This window comes from Peromyscus maniculatus, chromosome 3 (genome assembly GCF_049852395.1).
Source record: "Peromyscus maniculatus bairdii isolate BWxNUB_F1_BW_parent chromosome 3, HU_Pman_BW_mat_3.1, whole genome shotgun sequence".
Taxonomy (NCBI): domain Eukaryota; kingdom Metazoa; phylum Chordata; class Mammalia; order Rodentia; family Cricetidae; genus Peromyscus; species Peromyscus maniculatus.
In genome coordinates this window covers 65,298,272-65,313,702 of record NC_134854.1, presented here as the reverse complement: position 1 = coordinate 65,313,702, position 15,431 = coordinate 65,298,272, and the positions used below count along the sequence as shown (strand labels likewise).

The following is a 15,431-nucleotide window of genomic DNA, read 5'->3' as shown; positions in this document are numbered from 1 at the left end:
CAGTTTCAGAGGTTCAGTCCATTATGGTCATGAAGGGGAGCATGGCAGCATGCAGGCAGACATGGTCCTGGAGCTGAGAGTGCTACATCTTGCAAGCAACAGGAAGTCCACTGACTGTCACATTAAGTGAAGCTTGAGAAAAGAGACCTCACTGGGACCTGTCCCTAGTACACGAGCCGGCTTTTTGGAACCTAGTGCCTATGGTGAGACACTTTGCACAGCCTTGGTGCAGGGAGGAGAGGCTTAGACCTGCTTCAACTGAATGCACCAGGCTCTGCTGACTCCCCATGGGGGACCTTGCTTTGGAGGAAGTGGGAATGGGTGATGGGTTGGGGGACTGAGGGGTGGGAAGAGGGAGGACAGAGGAATCTGTGACTGATATGTAGGATGAATGGAAAATTTCTTAATTAAAAATTAATTAATTAATTAATTAATAAAAAAGAAAAGAGACCACAAAACCTGCCCCCACAGTGACACACTTCCTCCAAAAGGCTACACTTCCTAATAGTGCTACTCCCTTTGGGGGCCATTTTCTTTCAAACCACCACAGACTGTTCCTTTGCCTGTAACCTTGCTGTTACAGCTGCTTCCATACCTTACCCCTAGTATGTGGTTGTGCATGCTCAGGGCTTGTCCATGGTCTAGTGAGATGGTGTGTATTGCCCTGGCAAGCAAATTTTAAGGTATTGTCTGTTGTAATTCAGCGTCCTTTCTATCCAGCATTGGTTCCTTTTGTGTCACTATGACCATTTCATCTGACTGAACTAGCATAAGGGAGGGGACACTTGTTTGCTCTCATGGATTTAGAGGGTTCAGTTCTTCATGGTGGGGAAGGCATGGCAGAGTTCATGGAGACAGGAGCACATGACAGGCCCCTCACAGCAGGGTGGAGCAGGAAGCAAACAGAAAGGCAAGAGGCAGAACAGGTATAAACTTAGAGGCCCCACCCTTCTGCCAGCTAGACCCCATCTCTTAAAGGTCCTGAAAACAGTGCCATGGGCTGGGAACCAAGTATTCAAATCATGAGCCCGTGGAAGACAATCAAGATTCCAACCATAACATTCAACCCTTGCCCCAGAGATTCAGGGTCATTGTATAACACAAAGTGCCTTTTCCAAGTTCAAGACTCCCCAAAGTCTAAATGATTCAAATACCATTTGAGAGTCCAAGTCCAGATGCAATCGCACAGCTGTGAGTCTCTGTAAAATAAAAAAAATAAATTAGCATATTTCAAATACACAATGTCACAAAGTAAACAATGTCATTTCAAACATGAGGAGGACAGCAAGTCCCAAACCCCACAGCCCCGTATCTAGCATCTAGGACACATGGTAGCAATATCAGAGCTGTAATAGGTTCCAACAGGTTCCTCTTCCCAACCATAACCTTGTTGTTGTTGTTGTTGTTGTTGTTTATAGCATGCATGGCCTCTCTTGGGCCAGCAATACTCTGTGCCTGTAGGCTTCCTTGGCAGACATCCAATGTTCCTGGCAACTCTAATAACCTAGTGTCTCTATTGCAGCTTAGGCTTCATCTTCACAGCTTCGTATGTCAGCATCTCAAAGGATCCCTTCAGAGATTTGACCATGATAAATACTGTCTAGTCGCAAAGGCTTTCCTTACAACCACTTTCCTTTCCTTATGAGTGCAAGCTTTCATGACCCTACAACCCTTGCCCTCTGCTTGCCTGAAAAACTAGAACCATGGATGATGTCAAGTTTTGCTGCTATCTTGAGTAGCAGTTGGGCCCCTCTAGGACTAAAATCTTCAGAGTCTAGTTAGCTGAATCAGGAAAGCACTTCCTTAGGCAGTCCTTTGCCAGCAGGACACCACATTGACTTTCTCTGTTATAGGGAAATCTTCCCAATGAGTCTTCAGTTTTATATCTCAAAAACTGTGAGCAGCAGGGTCTCGCCTTTCAGCCACCTTTCCTGTAGTTTCAGTGCAAAGTATATGCCTTCTTTTTTACACAAAACTGTTTTGTTTATGCTTTGAGAATTGTACCCATGCCTACCATGTATTTCAATCATATCTACTCCCTTCCAACTCCCTTCAGACCACCCCCAGCATGTCCCTCTCCCAACGTCATGCCCTCTTCTTTGTTTTGCAGTCACTCACAGGATCCGCTTAGTGCTCCCTGGATGCAAATGGGTGTGAGGCCACCTACTAGAGAACGGGCAACCTACCTGTGGCTACACCACCAAAGGAAAGTAACTCTCCCTCCCTTCCACAATTTCCATCAACTGCCAATAGCTGCTCAGGAAGGGGTGGGTCCTCACAAGCCCCTTCTCCATCCATGCTGGATTCCGCTGGCTTGACCTTGTGCAGGTCTTGTGCAGGTACCCACAGCTCCTATGAGTTCATGAGTGCAGTGACTGTGTCTTGCCCAGAGGACAGCACTTCACAGCACCTCTCCCCACCCTCCAGCTCTTACATTCTTTCCACGCTCTCTTCCATAATGCTCCCTGAGCCTTATGGGGGGAGGTAGTTGAGATAGATACACCGTTTAGGGCTGAGAACTCTAGATTCTAATTCTTGGCAAAGGTTTCTGAAGAGGGGAGCCTGCTTCCTGTTTTGGGACAGGTTGATGAGCTACTTTTGACTCAGGCCTGGAAGCTTTGAAGAGCATCTATCCTAAAATGACAATACAGGTTACAAATGAACTGAGAGTAGTTTTAGAAGTAAAATATATTAATTATGCTTTATAGTAGTGGAGGGTGTGTGGCCCAGGAGTAGAGCATTTGACTGTAGACCAAGAGGTCCCTGGTTCAAATCCAGGTGCCCCTATTTGTATCTATTTCCCCCCCACACACACCCCAGCACATATCTTTAATCCCAGCACTCGGGAGGCAGAGCCAGGCGGATCTCTGTGAGTTCGAGGCCAGCCCAGGCTACAGAGTGAGTTCCAGGAAAGGTGCAAAGCTACACAGAGAAACCCTGTCTCGGGGGAGAAAAAAAAAGCCTGAATTTTCAACTCCTCCATCTTAGTAGGCACCATGATAAATATTGTGGCCTTTTTCCAACCAGTGAATGGTAGGGGTAATTGCAATTATCTGTGTTCATTACTTTTCTCATCACTGTGACCAACTGCCTGATGGGGCATCTTAAGGAAGGGAAGACTTATCTGGGCCCATGGTTTCAGTCCAGCAACCCGAGGGAGGCATGGTGGAGGTCATGGCAGCAGGAGCATCAGTGAAGACCAGGAAGTGGAGACAGGGACAGACTATAACCTTCAAGCCACCACCCAGTGACCTATGACTGCCAGCTAGAGCTTGCGTATCAAAAGTCCCACAACCTCCCAGAACAGTTCTACCATCCGAGGGCCAAGTGTTAAAACCTGTGATGTATCCACAGAACCCTAACTTTCTGCCCCTGCTTCTCCCAGGCTCATGTAAATAATACAAAGAGCACTCAGTCCAACTTCAAGAGTCCTCATAATCTTAACAGACCCAACACTGTTCACACATCCAAAGTCTCCTCTGAGATCCAAGACAAACTCTCAGCTGTAAAATCAAATACAAGTTGTGTACTTCCACCATACTGTGGCATACAGAAAACATTCCCATTCCCAAAGGAAGAACAGGAGGGCAGCCTGGAAACACGACCAAGACTGAGGAGGTCAGACGCGGTGTCATTCTGTCTGCTGTGAGCAGGCACAGATCCTTCGGTGTGTTTTGTCCTGCTATGGAGCCAGAGTTTTGCTAGAAGAGTCCTCAGCCCTATCTCAGGGGCCATACACTATGCTCTCGAAATCCTCTTTAGATGGTACTAAGGGAGAGAAGCATTAGATGTGATAATGGAGGCTTTGGGGGAATCCCCTCAAGGTCAGAGAAGGGGGAACTTGCAGCCATAATAGAGCAGTTCACCAGAGACCAAAGGGAGCCTGAGATGAGAGGGGAAACCACAATATTTAATAGTCTTAGAATGAAGGAGGGCTACCTAGTTATTAGTGCTAATCACAAGTTCCATCAGGATGGGGGTATAGCTCAGGGGTAGAGCATTTGACTGCAGATCAAGAGGTCCCTGGTTCAAATCCAGGTGCCCCCTAATATTGTAACATTTTAGCCATTGAATCAGCTATGGTACCCCAACACTTAACATTCTAATGCTAAGAAGCAAGAGGAAGGCAAGGCCAACCCAGTGATATACAGATGCAGACTGGCCTTGCACAGTGCTTGTCCCTATCTGGTGGCTTGAGTCAGACTTTGATGTTCTTATGTGACTATCCAACAAGCAGAACCTCTTACAGAATATCCAGCATCTCTCGTCCCACCCATCAGGGCCAAGATCTGTCTATCATAACGGATAACCACATCCTAGGACACCTTCCAAACTATCAGGACCTCTGTTATACAAGTTTGAACCTGGCCTTGGATTTTGCAGCAGAGATGCTGTGTGACCTTGATGTGACCTTTATAAAGTTATGATGCCTTTGGGGGGAAGATGCATAGTAAACCTGTGGTTTGAGGGGCTTGGCAGGGACTCAGCATCAGTGGGAGAGCCGCCTTCTTATCTGAGAAACCCCTTTGGATCTGCATTTGGATCCTAAGACAACCCAATCCCTGTTCTTCCAAGTGTGCTGACCTGCTGATAAGAGGCCTCCTGAGACCATGAGATTGGTCCCTAGGTTTGGCATCAGGCTCCCCACAAGCTCAGCCTAGGAAGACCACTGCCAAAAATTTGGCCTTGGGATAAAGAAAAGAAAAATCCAGAACATGGATAACAGAGCGAAATTCCAGGCATTGGTCTAAAGGGTGATAATGGGTTGGGAAGAGTCCAGGGTGGCGGCAGCAGAGGTCATGCCATACCAGCAAGAGATGATTCCAAAGCTAGTGTCCCCAGTGGACACAGGAAGAGAATGTACTAGACAGGACATAGGAGTCCTCCTGTGTTCTGAGGGGTCAGGAGGCAGCTGGTGACCAGGAGAGGAATGGTTTGCATGCAGAGGGTAGGCCACAATATGGGACCTAACCACTGATGGGCAGAACCCCTGAAGGTTACAGGAGAAGCCCAGAGTGGCTAAATAGTACTAGTAAGAGAAATTGCTTGACTGATGGAAGAGCATTCAACTGCAGGTCAAGAGGTTCATGATACAAGTTCTGTGTGTGTCTGTGTCTGTTTGTCTATCTCCTTTGAGATATGTCTATCTGTTTCCTTCAGGGTATAAGGAAACTGGTACCAACTAAACTTGGAGTCTTTGAGACCATTTCATTAGAAGACCCAGCTCATCAGGGCCTGAGCAGCAGGTGTAGCTAACAGGTTATATTGTGGCTCCAGGCTGAGTTGGTAGAAAGAGCCCAGGTTGGGATTCATTCCCAACCCTGTTTTTAATAGGGTGAATATGTTTAGACACGTCTCATAATCATGACCTTTTTTTCAAGCCAACACTATCGGGCATCAGACAAACTTGGAGGTTCGCAGTTCTCCCTGGGATCATGAGAAGATCTTGTTAAAAAAAAAAAAAAGTCCTTGCCCTACTCAGGTGTAGGAGCTATGAGATGGAGCCTGTAAATCTTTATTCCCATGAAGGCACACCCTCTGTCATGGGCATCTCCCTCATTTGAAACTGTGATGGATGGCCCAGCAGGAGAGCCAGGCCTCACAGTCATCTTCAAGTCTTTAAGGAAACATTCCCATGATCTCTATGGCTGTGGAGTGCTGCATATAGAGGGGGCCAGGCATTTGCAGAGTCCTTAGATTGTGACTAGACAGTGAGGTGAGCTTTTTTCTTTAATTAAGAAAATTTTTTCATTAATTTTACACATCAATGAAAGATCCCCCTCTTCCCTCCTCCTGCCCCTCCTCTCCCCTCCCAACCCACTGCCCACTCCCTCCCATAAGAAGGCAAGTCTCCCCATGTGGAGGCACAGTCAGTAGAGGTAAGTCCAAGCCCTTCCCCCTGCCTCAAGGCTGCACGAGGTGTCCCATCATAGGTAGTGGGATCCAAAAAGCCTGCTCATGCGCCAGAGATGGATTCTAATCCTACCGCCAGGAAGCCTCCCTACCGCCAGGAAGCCTCCCAAGCAGATCAAGCCGCACAACTTGATGTATGCAAAGGGCCTAGTCTCACCATGCAAAGGGCCTAGTCCAGTCCCATGCAGGCTCCACAGCCATTGATCCAACTTTCATGAGTTCCCTCTAGTTTGGTTTGGTCATCCCTGCATGTTTCCCCATCGTGATCCTGGTGCACTTGCTCATAGAATCCCTCTTCTCTCTCTTTGACTGGACTCCTGGAGCTCTGTCTAGTGATTGGCTGTGGATCTCTGCATCTGCTTCCATCCGTCATTGGAGAAAAGCTCTGTGATGACAGTTAGGGTATTCACTAGTCTGATCTCTGGGGCAAGCCAGTTCAGTTCAGGCACCCTCTCCACTATTGCTAGTAGCCCAAGCTGGGGTCATCCTTGGGGATTCCTGACAACTTCCCTAGCACTGGGTTTCTCTCTATCCCATGATATCTCTCTCTATCATGGTATCTCTCTCATTGCTTTCCCACTCCATCCCTGTTCCAGCTCAACCATCCCATTCCCTTATGCTCTCATCCCCTATCTCCTACCCCCATCCTCCATTGCCCACCCCTCATCCCCAGTTTACTCATGGAGATCTCATGTATTTCCCCTTCCCAGGGTGGTCCATGTGTCCCTCTTTGGGTCTTCCCTGTTAGTTAGCTTCTCTGGAATTGTGGGTTTTGCCTGGTTACCCTTTGCATTATATCTAGTATTCACTTATGAGTAGGTACAGATGATGTTTGTCCTTCTGAATCTGAGTTATCTCACTCAGGATATTTTCTAGTTCCATCCATTTGCCTGCAAACCTCGTGATTGTTTTTCTCTGCTGTGTAGTACTCCAAATAAGACAAAATGACAGCCTACAGAATGGGAAAAGATTTTCACCAACCCCACATCTGACAGAGGGCTGATCTCCAAAATATATAAAGAACACAAGAAACTAGACATCAAAATAATGAACAATCCAATTTAAAAAATGGGCTATAGAGCTAAACAAAGAATTCTCAAAGGAAGAATTTCAAGTGGCAGAAAGACATTTAAGGAATTGCTCACCATCCTTAATTATCAGGGAAATGCAAATCAAAACGACTTTGAGATACCACCTGTCAGAATAGCTAAGATCAAAAGCACCAAAGACAGCTTATGTTGGAGAAGATGTGGAGCAAGGGGAACACTCCTCCACTGTTGGTGGGAGTACAAACTGGTACAGCCACTTTGGAAATCAGTATAGCGGTTTCTCAGAAAATTGGGAATCAATCTACCTCAAGACCCAGCTATACCACTCTTGGGCATATACCCAAGGAATGCTCAATCATACTACAAGGACACATGCTCAGCTATGTTCATAGCAGCACTATTCGTAATAGCCAGAACCTGGAAACAACCTAGATGCCCTTCAACTGAAGAATGAATTAAGAAAATGTAGTATATATACACAATGGAGGTGAGCTTTTAAGGACAGATCAAGACTCTAATCCAGGTCTTGTTGTTCCTGTTCATTGATGTGACTCTGCTTTTCTTTTCTTGCCTATGAGTCTTAGCATGTTAGCATGTAGAGCTGAGAGAAAGAGGCCTGGAAGTTCAGGTCAGGCCTCTAAGAAGCCCTAGGTGACTTCCATCACCATCTCTCCCTGGGATTCTATCCTAGAGAGCATCCTAGAATCCTGTTCTTCCCTTAGTCCCAGGTCTGGGTAGGGTAAGACATAAGTGCATGTGGCCAGTAAATCTGCAGTGGCCCATGGAAGGAGCTCCAGATTTTGGATACAGAGCTAAGGTCCAGGGCCTCTGACCTGCAGCCTGGCATAGTGAGATCAGAAACCTGAGAGCCATTCCACTGCCAGGGAAACAATGCAGCAGCCCAGAAGGTTGGAGAAGAGATGACCAGCTTCATCTGCAGATCTCCAGCATCTCTTTGGGAGCTTTTCAATAACCCCAGAAATTCCTGGAACAGAGCAGAACCTGAGGGCTAGATGAAGCAAGGATATATGTTTTAAAACCTCTAACAAGTGCATCTAAGTCCCTGAGTGATATTGTTTGTCTTGTACTGTGGATTGGAGTTTGATGTGCTTCATCATTCTTTTCCAGGGCCCTGATCTAAAAGGAACAGAGGATAAACTTTGATGACAAAAGGTAGGGGGCACCTGGATTTGAACCAGGGACCTCTTGATCTGCAGTCAAATGCTCTACCCCTGAGCTATACCCCCACTTGTATATAACCTCTCATTAGTACCTCTTCAACCATGGCATGGCACCCAGCCTGCCCACATGTTTATAATCTACTGTGGCCTCTCTGTGTTCTAGAAACTAGCAATCATTCCATACTACAGCTTGCCTTCCCTTTTCACCAACCTCAACCTGTCCCTCTCTGCACCCCCATCCTGAAGGGTGTGGTGAAGGCACCAGCCTTGCACCTGAAAAGGATACCTCATTGTAAGCGTCCTCTAAGTCACTCACTGGTCAGGACAAAAGCAGCTCATCCTGGGTCTTCAACTAACCTGACACTGAGTGCTGGAAAAGCCTTTTTCACACTACAAGGCCTCAGGAAGGTGCTCCTATTTCACTTGGTCATTCATTCACTCAACAAACATGGAGCTTGGTAGGTGTCAGTCCCTGTCCATGTGAACACAGGGACAAGTAAGATATTTCATTCTCTTGAGACAGAGTTTCCAGGTAAATGACTGAAGAAGGCTTTGAGGACATTCAGCAGGAAGAGCCTGTCTCTAGTTGATAGAAACATGGAAGGCCATCATTGGCAGGACGATGAAGCCCTCAAGATGAGGCAGGAAAGTAAACAGGACCTAAGGAAATATGGGACCAGGTCTTCAGCCAGCCTTCTTGCCCTTCCTGTGCTGGAATGACACAGTGAACACTGGCCTCGGTGTCTGGTCCCGCCCATGTCATTGCCTGAGTCAGCCAGCCCCAGGATGTTTCCAAATCTGTCCTCTCTGACTTCCTCAGCACTCACAGCCTTATTTTGAGACATCACTGATAAGCTCAAGGCATTATCTCTTGTGCTGAATAATTCATGCTGTCAGCTGGCGAGGTTGGGATGCCCAGATGTTTGGTCAAACACCAATGAAGATGATGCTGTGAGGGCATTTTTGGTTGGCACCCAAACTTCAGTCAGCAGATTGTAAGTAAAGCCCATTAGCTTCTGTAAGGTGGGGGGGCCTCCTGTAACAGTTAAAGGCCTGGGAAGAAAGAGTGGTGTCCCTAAAGAAGAAAGAATTTGACCTCAAGACCTTAACATGCCACCTCTTCCAAGTATCTCTCCTGTATTCTGCCCTGCAGAAATCAGACTCCCTACCACATGCTGTGCAGGCATTTCGTAGACTATCTCTGTGTGAACACATAAAAACACAAATTCACACATACACAATGTGTCACTTCTGTTTTGTCTGGGCAGCCATGACCAATGTGCCCAATTCAAACATCTGCCACTGTTGTCTTCCTTAACCAGAGGCAGGATTCTGCCTCCATTAGAACTGAGCCAATGAAAACTAGCCTTAGCCCTACAAGAATGACATAAATTTTCAAGAGACTGGAATTCTCCTGAAGGGCATGCAACCAATTCAGTGTTCATGGGGAGTAAAAAATAGGGGGCACCCGGATTTGAACCGGGGACCTCTTGATCTGCAGTCAAATGCTCTACCCCTGAGCTATACCCCCACCTGCTTATATATGTCTAATAAACATTCTAAACCTGTGTGGCCACTCCCTGACAGTCACCATCTGGCATGCATATTTGCCAGTGCTCTGCCATCATCTGCTTCCTCCTAGAATGCCCAGCCCTCAGCTGCCTCTGTACACCTCACTACCATTTCCTCCTGGCAATCACCATCCTTCCCTAGTTCCCAGTTGAGACATGGGCGTTAAGTCCTGGAAGTCTGTGCTAAAAATCTTTCAGACTCACTTAAAAGATACAGATGTAGAGGTCTGACTGCTCAACTGACATCTGGAGACAAATAAACCTGGGCAGAACTAAAGAAAAGCACATTCCTCTGCTCATGTCTAAGAACTACTAAACCAGACTCTCTGGGAAGGGGACCAGAGGATGACCTCTATCTCCAACAAGCTCAGGGAATGGCTCTGGCTCACTGACAGATTGTGACTAGTGATTTAATCTGCTCCCTTCCATTGTATAGATGTGGGGGAAATGGCAGTGGTTAAAATCATGCCCAAACAAAACACATGATTGGTGACATAAGCAAAGTCCACATTTATGGTAAAGAGCCTCTGCACCAAACAGCCCAGGGCCGAGGATCCCTGACCCCCTCCTCTCCCCTTCCTCCCTCTTACTTACCATTTACAGAAGGCTTCAGATGCCTGTCTCTGAGTCACACCCTCCACCTGTTTTCACTGTTGGGATTCACGTCACTTTCCTGTGCTTTGCCACACACAAGGACCCACATGATTGTGAGGTTTCCTCCCTTTTAGTGAAATAATCACAATAGACTGACTCGTTCAGATAGGTCTCTATTTAACCTTGAGCTTCTCGTAGACCCATCCCAGGACTTGTATTTTGGAGTATCCACAGAGAAGACCACTTGGACAACAGTTTAAGGCAATAGAAAATTTTATTAGCTGACTGGTGACTACACTGGGTGTCCAGGATCCCAGCGTAGCCCCAAGCCTTTCTCAGGGTGAGCTTTTAAGCACAAAAACCATTTCCTGGGTTGACATTCTTCAGTTCACAAGAACAGTTAGCCAGAAACGGAACTACAGACAAGGTTATTACATTTAGAGACTTTCCTAGAACTTTGGACTTTTATGGATTGGGTCTTTGTTTTGGTTTTGGTTAGTAGTACTGTTTACATGCTCAGTTTTATGACCTGAATGTACTTCCATCATGGAGTCAGTTGTGCTAAGGTCTGGGGGCCTGTTACATTTGTAAAAATCATTCTGGGCCAGCACCCTGTGGCCCTTGTGGAGCCTCAGTTTGGAGAACTGCCATTCAGAACTAAAGCCTTGCTCTCTCTTTCATCACTGGAGTCTTGTCTTTAAGCCACTGTTTCTACTGTTCTCTGTCCACCCCACTCTGGCTCCACAGTAATGTTCTTAGGGGTTTGTTGTCTGTTTCTGTTGCCGACTCTTCTTCATAACCTTGCCTCACTTTCTAATGTACTATAATTCTTTTCATTCTTACACTATAGGAATTATCAACCAATTCCAACTGATCAGACATGCGTGGTGTTTTGAATGAGATGAGCCCCCATAGGCTCATAACTTTGCCTGGTTAGTCCACAGTTGATGAACTGTTTGGAAAGAGGTGTGTCACTGGAGATGGGCTTTGAGGTTTCAAAAACCTACTACACCAGGCCCGGCCCACCTCTCCTCTCCTCTCCTCTTCTCTCTCTCCCTCTCCCTCCCTCTCTCCCTCTCTCTCTGCCTTCAGAACAGGATGTAGTTCTCAGCTACTTCTCCAGCACCATGCCTGCATATGAGCTGCCATGCTCCCTGCCATGATGATAATGAACTAACCAGCCCTCTGAAGCTGTAAGCAAGCCCCTAATTAAATTCTCGCTTTTGTAAGGATTGTCTTGGTTGTGGTGTCTCTTCACAGCAACAGGACAGTGACTGAGACAACATGCTATTTGCAACCATGAGTTTGCTTTCCCAATCCTCAGTGGTCCTCCTGTGTCTGGCAGTCTCATTGATACCCTGTATGCATATCCCGAATTCCTTGGATCCACTAAAGTCTCCTCCTCCACTCAGTCAGTCCCTGATGCTCCCAGTTTGGTGCTAGGTATGGGGATCACAGCTGAGGCAGCCCACACCTCCACAATAGTCATCCCAAGTTTAAGTTCAGCTGCATCCACAGCACACATTTATCCTCATGCTCACAGTTCAGCACTGTGGGAACCAATCAGCTGGTATAGGCTGGTATTAGAAGTCTCTGCCTCAAGCCATGAGTCTTCCTCTGTTTGGTTTCACTCTGTGATCTGGCCTTGGGTCTACTTCTTGTATGTTCATTCTCGGGTCCCTTTCAGACAAAAAGTGGTAGCTTGATGTAGTGGTTTGGATGAGAAATATCCCCCCACAGTCTCAGGTATTGAACACTCGGTCCCCATTTGGTGGCAGTGTTTGGGGAGGTTAGGTAATGTAGCAGTACTGAAGGAAAAGCCTCATGCCATTTCTAGTTCCTTCCATCTGCTTTGTGCTTGTGGTTGATGACAGGACTCTCAGCTTCCTGCTCCAGCTGCCATGCCTGCCACTTGCTGTCCTGTCTCTCCACCAGGATGGACTCTCTCTATATACCCACAAGCCAGAATAAACCCTTTCCCATACGTTGTTTTGGTCATGGTATTTTCTCATAGCAACAGGAAACTAACTAATACACTTGGTGAACAAGGGAGACTATACAGAGCTATTGATGTGGTTAAGACCTAAGTTGCACAGTGCTCTCATTAATCCATACCTCCACTCCTGAATTTGTATTCTGTCTTAGCAATTGACCAATTTTAGGCAAGAAAACCATGGAATCCAAAGATGCACCTGGTATGGAAGCCTGGTGATCTCAGTATTAGCCTTGTCTCTCCTTTTCAGTGTTTCACTAATTCAGGTGTCTTGGGCTAACGGAAACACAGGGGCAATTGTTAGCAGGAATGTGAGGAGTTCATGGCACAGCAGAGAAGCATGAGAACCCAGGTTAATGAAATGGCTGGACTCTGAGAGAAGCCACAGGCCAGGACTTCAATCGGTCAAATCAAAGAGCCAGTGGAGACAGGCCGTGGTAGAACATACCTTTAATCCCAGCACTAGGGAGGCAGAGCTCAGTTTGAGACCAGCCTGGTCTACAGAGTGAGTTCCAGGACTTCCAGGGCTACATAGAAAAACCATGCTTCAAAACAAATTAAAACTTCACAGTGAAGACTGGCCTCAGCCTCTGGTACTGATGGTCCATCTCTCTCTCTCTCTCTCTCTCTCTCTGGTATTGATGAACCGATATCTTATCCAGGATTATTATCACCTTCTGTGTGATTTACTCAATACTTATAGGTTTACTCAAGAGCATGGCATTGGCCAAGATTAAGACGGTATCTTTTGTGCTGGTTAATTTTATGTAACCCCTTGGTGGGGCCATGTGCACAGATGTTTAGCCAAACACATCCATGTTAGCTGTGAAGACACATTTTGGTTACAAGCCATGTTTCAATCAGTAAAAGCTCTTCACAATGCGAGTGGATCTCTTCTGCACCACTTCTAAACTCAGGAGGAAAGACTGGTGTCTCTGTGGTAGAAGGAATTTGGCCTGCAGTTATACGTAACTCCGTCTGCTGTCTCACCTCTTCCTGGTGTCCATCCTGCACACATCAGAATTAAGTTTGAAACAGGGCTGAAGAAATTGCTCAGCAGTTAAGAGTGCTGGCTGCTCTTTCAGAGGATCCAGGTTCATTTCCCAGCACCCACACAGCATCTGACAATGGCCAGGAATTTCTATTCCAGGGGATCCAATGCCCTCTTCTGTTCTCTGTGGGCACTGCATGCATGTAGTGCAGAGATATACATATAGGCAAAACACCTACACACATAAGATTTAAAAAAAATAGATCTTTAAAGAAAAAAGAAAATGGCTGCTCCTTAAAATCTCTCTTAATAGACACACAAGCAGACACACACATACATACATACATACATACATACATACATACACACACACACACACACACACACACACACACACACACACACACACACATACAACCTGTCCTATTTTCTGTAGACAGCTGTGGCTAACATACCCCATCTACACATCTGCAACTGTTGTCTCCTTAGTCAGATGCAGGATCCTATCCTTTCTAGGACTGAGCCAAAGAAGAACTGGCCCCTGGCCTTATGGACAGAACTCAGGCTAGAAGAAATAGACAATGACCTTCTAATAAAAGCCCAACTTTCACTCCTCTCTCTGTCTTAGAGGATAAGTCAGGGTAGGAAAACCAGCATTGCATACCTTGAGGGAAAGGGGAGGGGCACCTGGATTTGAACCAGGGACCTCTTGATCTGTAGTCAAATGCTCTACTCCTTACCTCCGCCCCCCACTTAGGTATAACCGCTGATTAGCACCTTTTCATCCATGGCACCATACCAAAACTAGCTGCCCACTTCCACTCCAAGATCTCTGCGTGCTCCAGGCACTGGCAAGCTCTCTGCACTACAGCCAGTCCTACCTTCATTCTCTCCCTAACTACCCCCTTGAAGCCCCTCTGCCTTGAGGTGGAGTGAGGGAAAGTGTGTCCAACAGTGGCATTTCCTCTGAGTCCACACGTGGTAGTCAGAGCAGGAGCTGCTGGTTTAGGGGCTTCTGTGAACCACACATGCAGCCCAAAACACGAAGTGTGGAGAGCTTCCTCCACTCGTTTCATTCCATCGTTCATTCACCCAACAAACACTCATGGGACTCTTTAGGTGTTGGTCTCTGTCATCCATGTCGAGTACATAGAGACAAGTATGATATTGTTCTCATTATTCAGAATTCAAATAAGAGACAAGTCCATGAACCAAAGTTTATCCACAGAAGTGGCAGGAGCCTAGGCAGAGGCCACTGGGAGTGAAGAGTGTGAAAAGCATCTTGGGCATCTGTCAAGGCTTCATAGAACTGATAAGGAAAACTGGCAAGAGAGAGGAGCCGCTTCCCCTATCCCACAAGCCTCCTGTGGGATGGATTTCCTGCAGTGAAGGCGCTTCAAGGTCACAGTCTTTGCCACCGTTTGAGTGACAGTGACCTGCATGTGCACCTAGGGCACCATCGTGGGGTAAGGGCCAATGAGTGATAATGACCTTTAATTGACTCCATGTTAATGGAGTTACTTCAGTTTTGCTTTCTTGCATCTAAAAGAGATTCTAGCAAGGGAACACCTGGATTTGAACCAGGGACCTCTTGATCTGCAGTCAAATGCTCTACCCCTGAGCTATGCCCCCACCTTTTTATGTGCACCTCTAATAAGCAATCCAAACCTTTATGGACACTGCCTAGATGTCACAGTCCTGGCATGTACACTTGCCAGTGTTTTGCCATCATGGCTCCCTTTTATGAGGTTCATGCCTGAGTCACCTCTACATGCCTAACTGCTATCTCCTCTTGACCCTCCTGCCCATAGTTCCCAACTAAGCAGGAGATTCAACTCCCTGAGGTCAGCATTTAAAACATCCTTAGACTCACCAGGGGTCAGGCTCAAAAGGTTTGCTTTGGATGTGGGTAGGGCTTGGCAAACTAACCTGAGTCTACCTGAGAAGCCCTAATCAGAGTGTGTTCAAAAGGGTCCTGTGGCTGGACCAAACAAGCTCAACAGATGACTCTGGCTTCTTGACAGTTTCAAGACGTTGATTTCATCTGCTCCTTTCCCTGGTATAGATGTGGAGGAAGGTGATGAGGGTTAAAATCATGTCCAAACAAAGCACACCTGATTCATGACCAAATCATAAGCA

The 15,431-nt window shown here is 46.6% G+C and overlaps 1 protein-coding gene and 4 non-coding genes across 5 annotated transcripts in view; 2 read left to right on the top strand and 3 right to left on the bottom strand.

Annotated features, from left to right (window-relative positions):
• Positions 1 to 15,431, top strand: part of Znf746 (zinc finger protein 746) — a 279,080-nt gene that overhangs the window by 157,922 nt on the left and 105,727 nt on the right. The gene's annotated exons all lie outside the window — the stretch shown is intronic.
• Positions 3,976 to 4,047, top strand: Trnac-gca (transfer RNA cysteine (anticodon GCA)). The gene has a single exon. It is a non-coding gene; the product is annotated as a tRNA-Cys (tRNA).
• On the bottom strand, positions 8,138 to 8,209 carry Trnac-gca (transfer RNA cysteine (anticodon GCA)). The gene has a single exon. It is a non-coding gene; the product is annotated as a tRNA-Cys (tRNA).
• Trnac-gca (transfer RNA cysteine (anticodon GCA)) lies at positions 9,603 to 9,674 on the bottom strand. Its single transcript has one exon. It is a non-coding gene; the product is annotated as a tRNA-Cys (tRNA).
• On the bottom strand, positions 14,853 to 14,924 carry Trnac-gca (transfer RNA cysteine (anticodon GCA)). Its single transcript has one exon. It is a non-coding gene; the product is annotated as a tRNA-Cys (tRNA).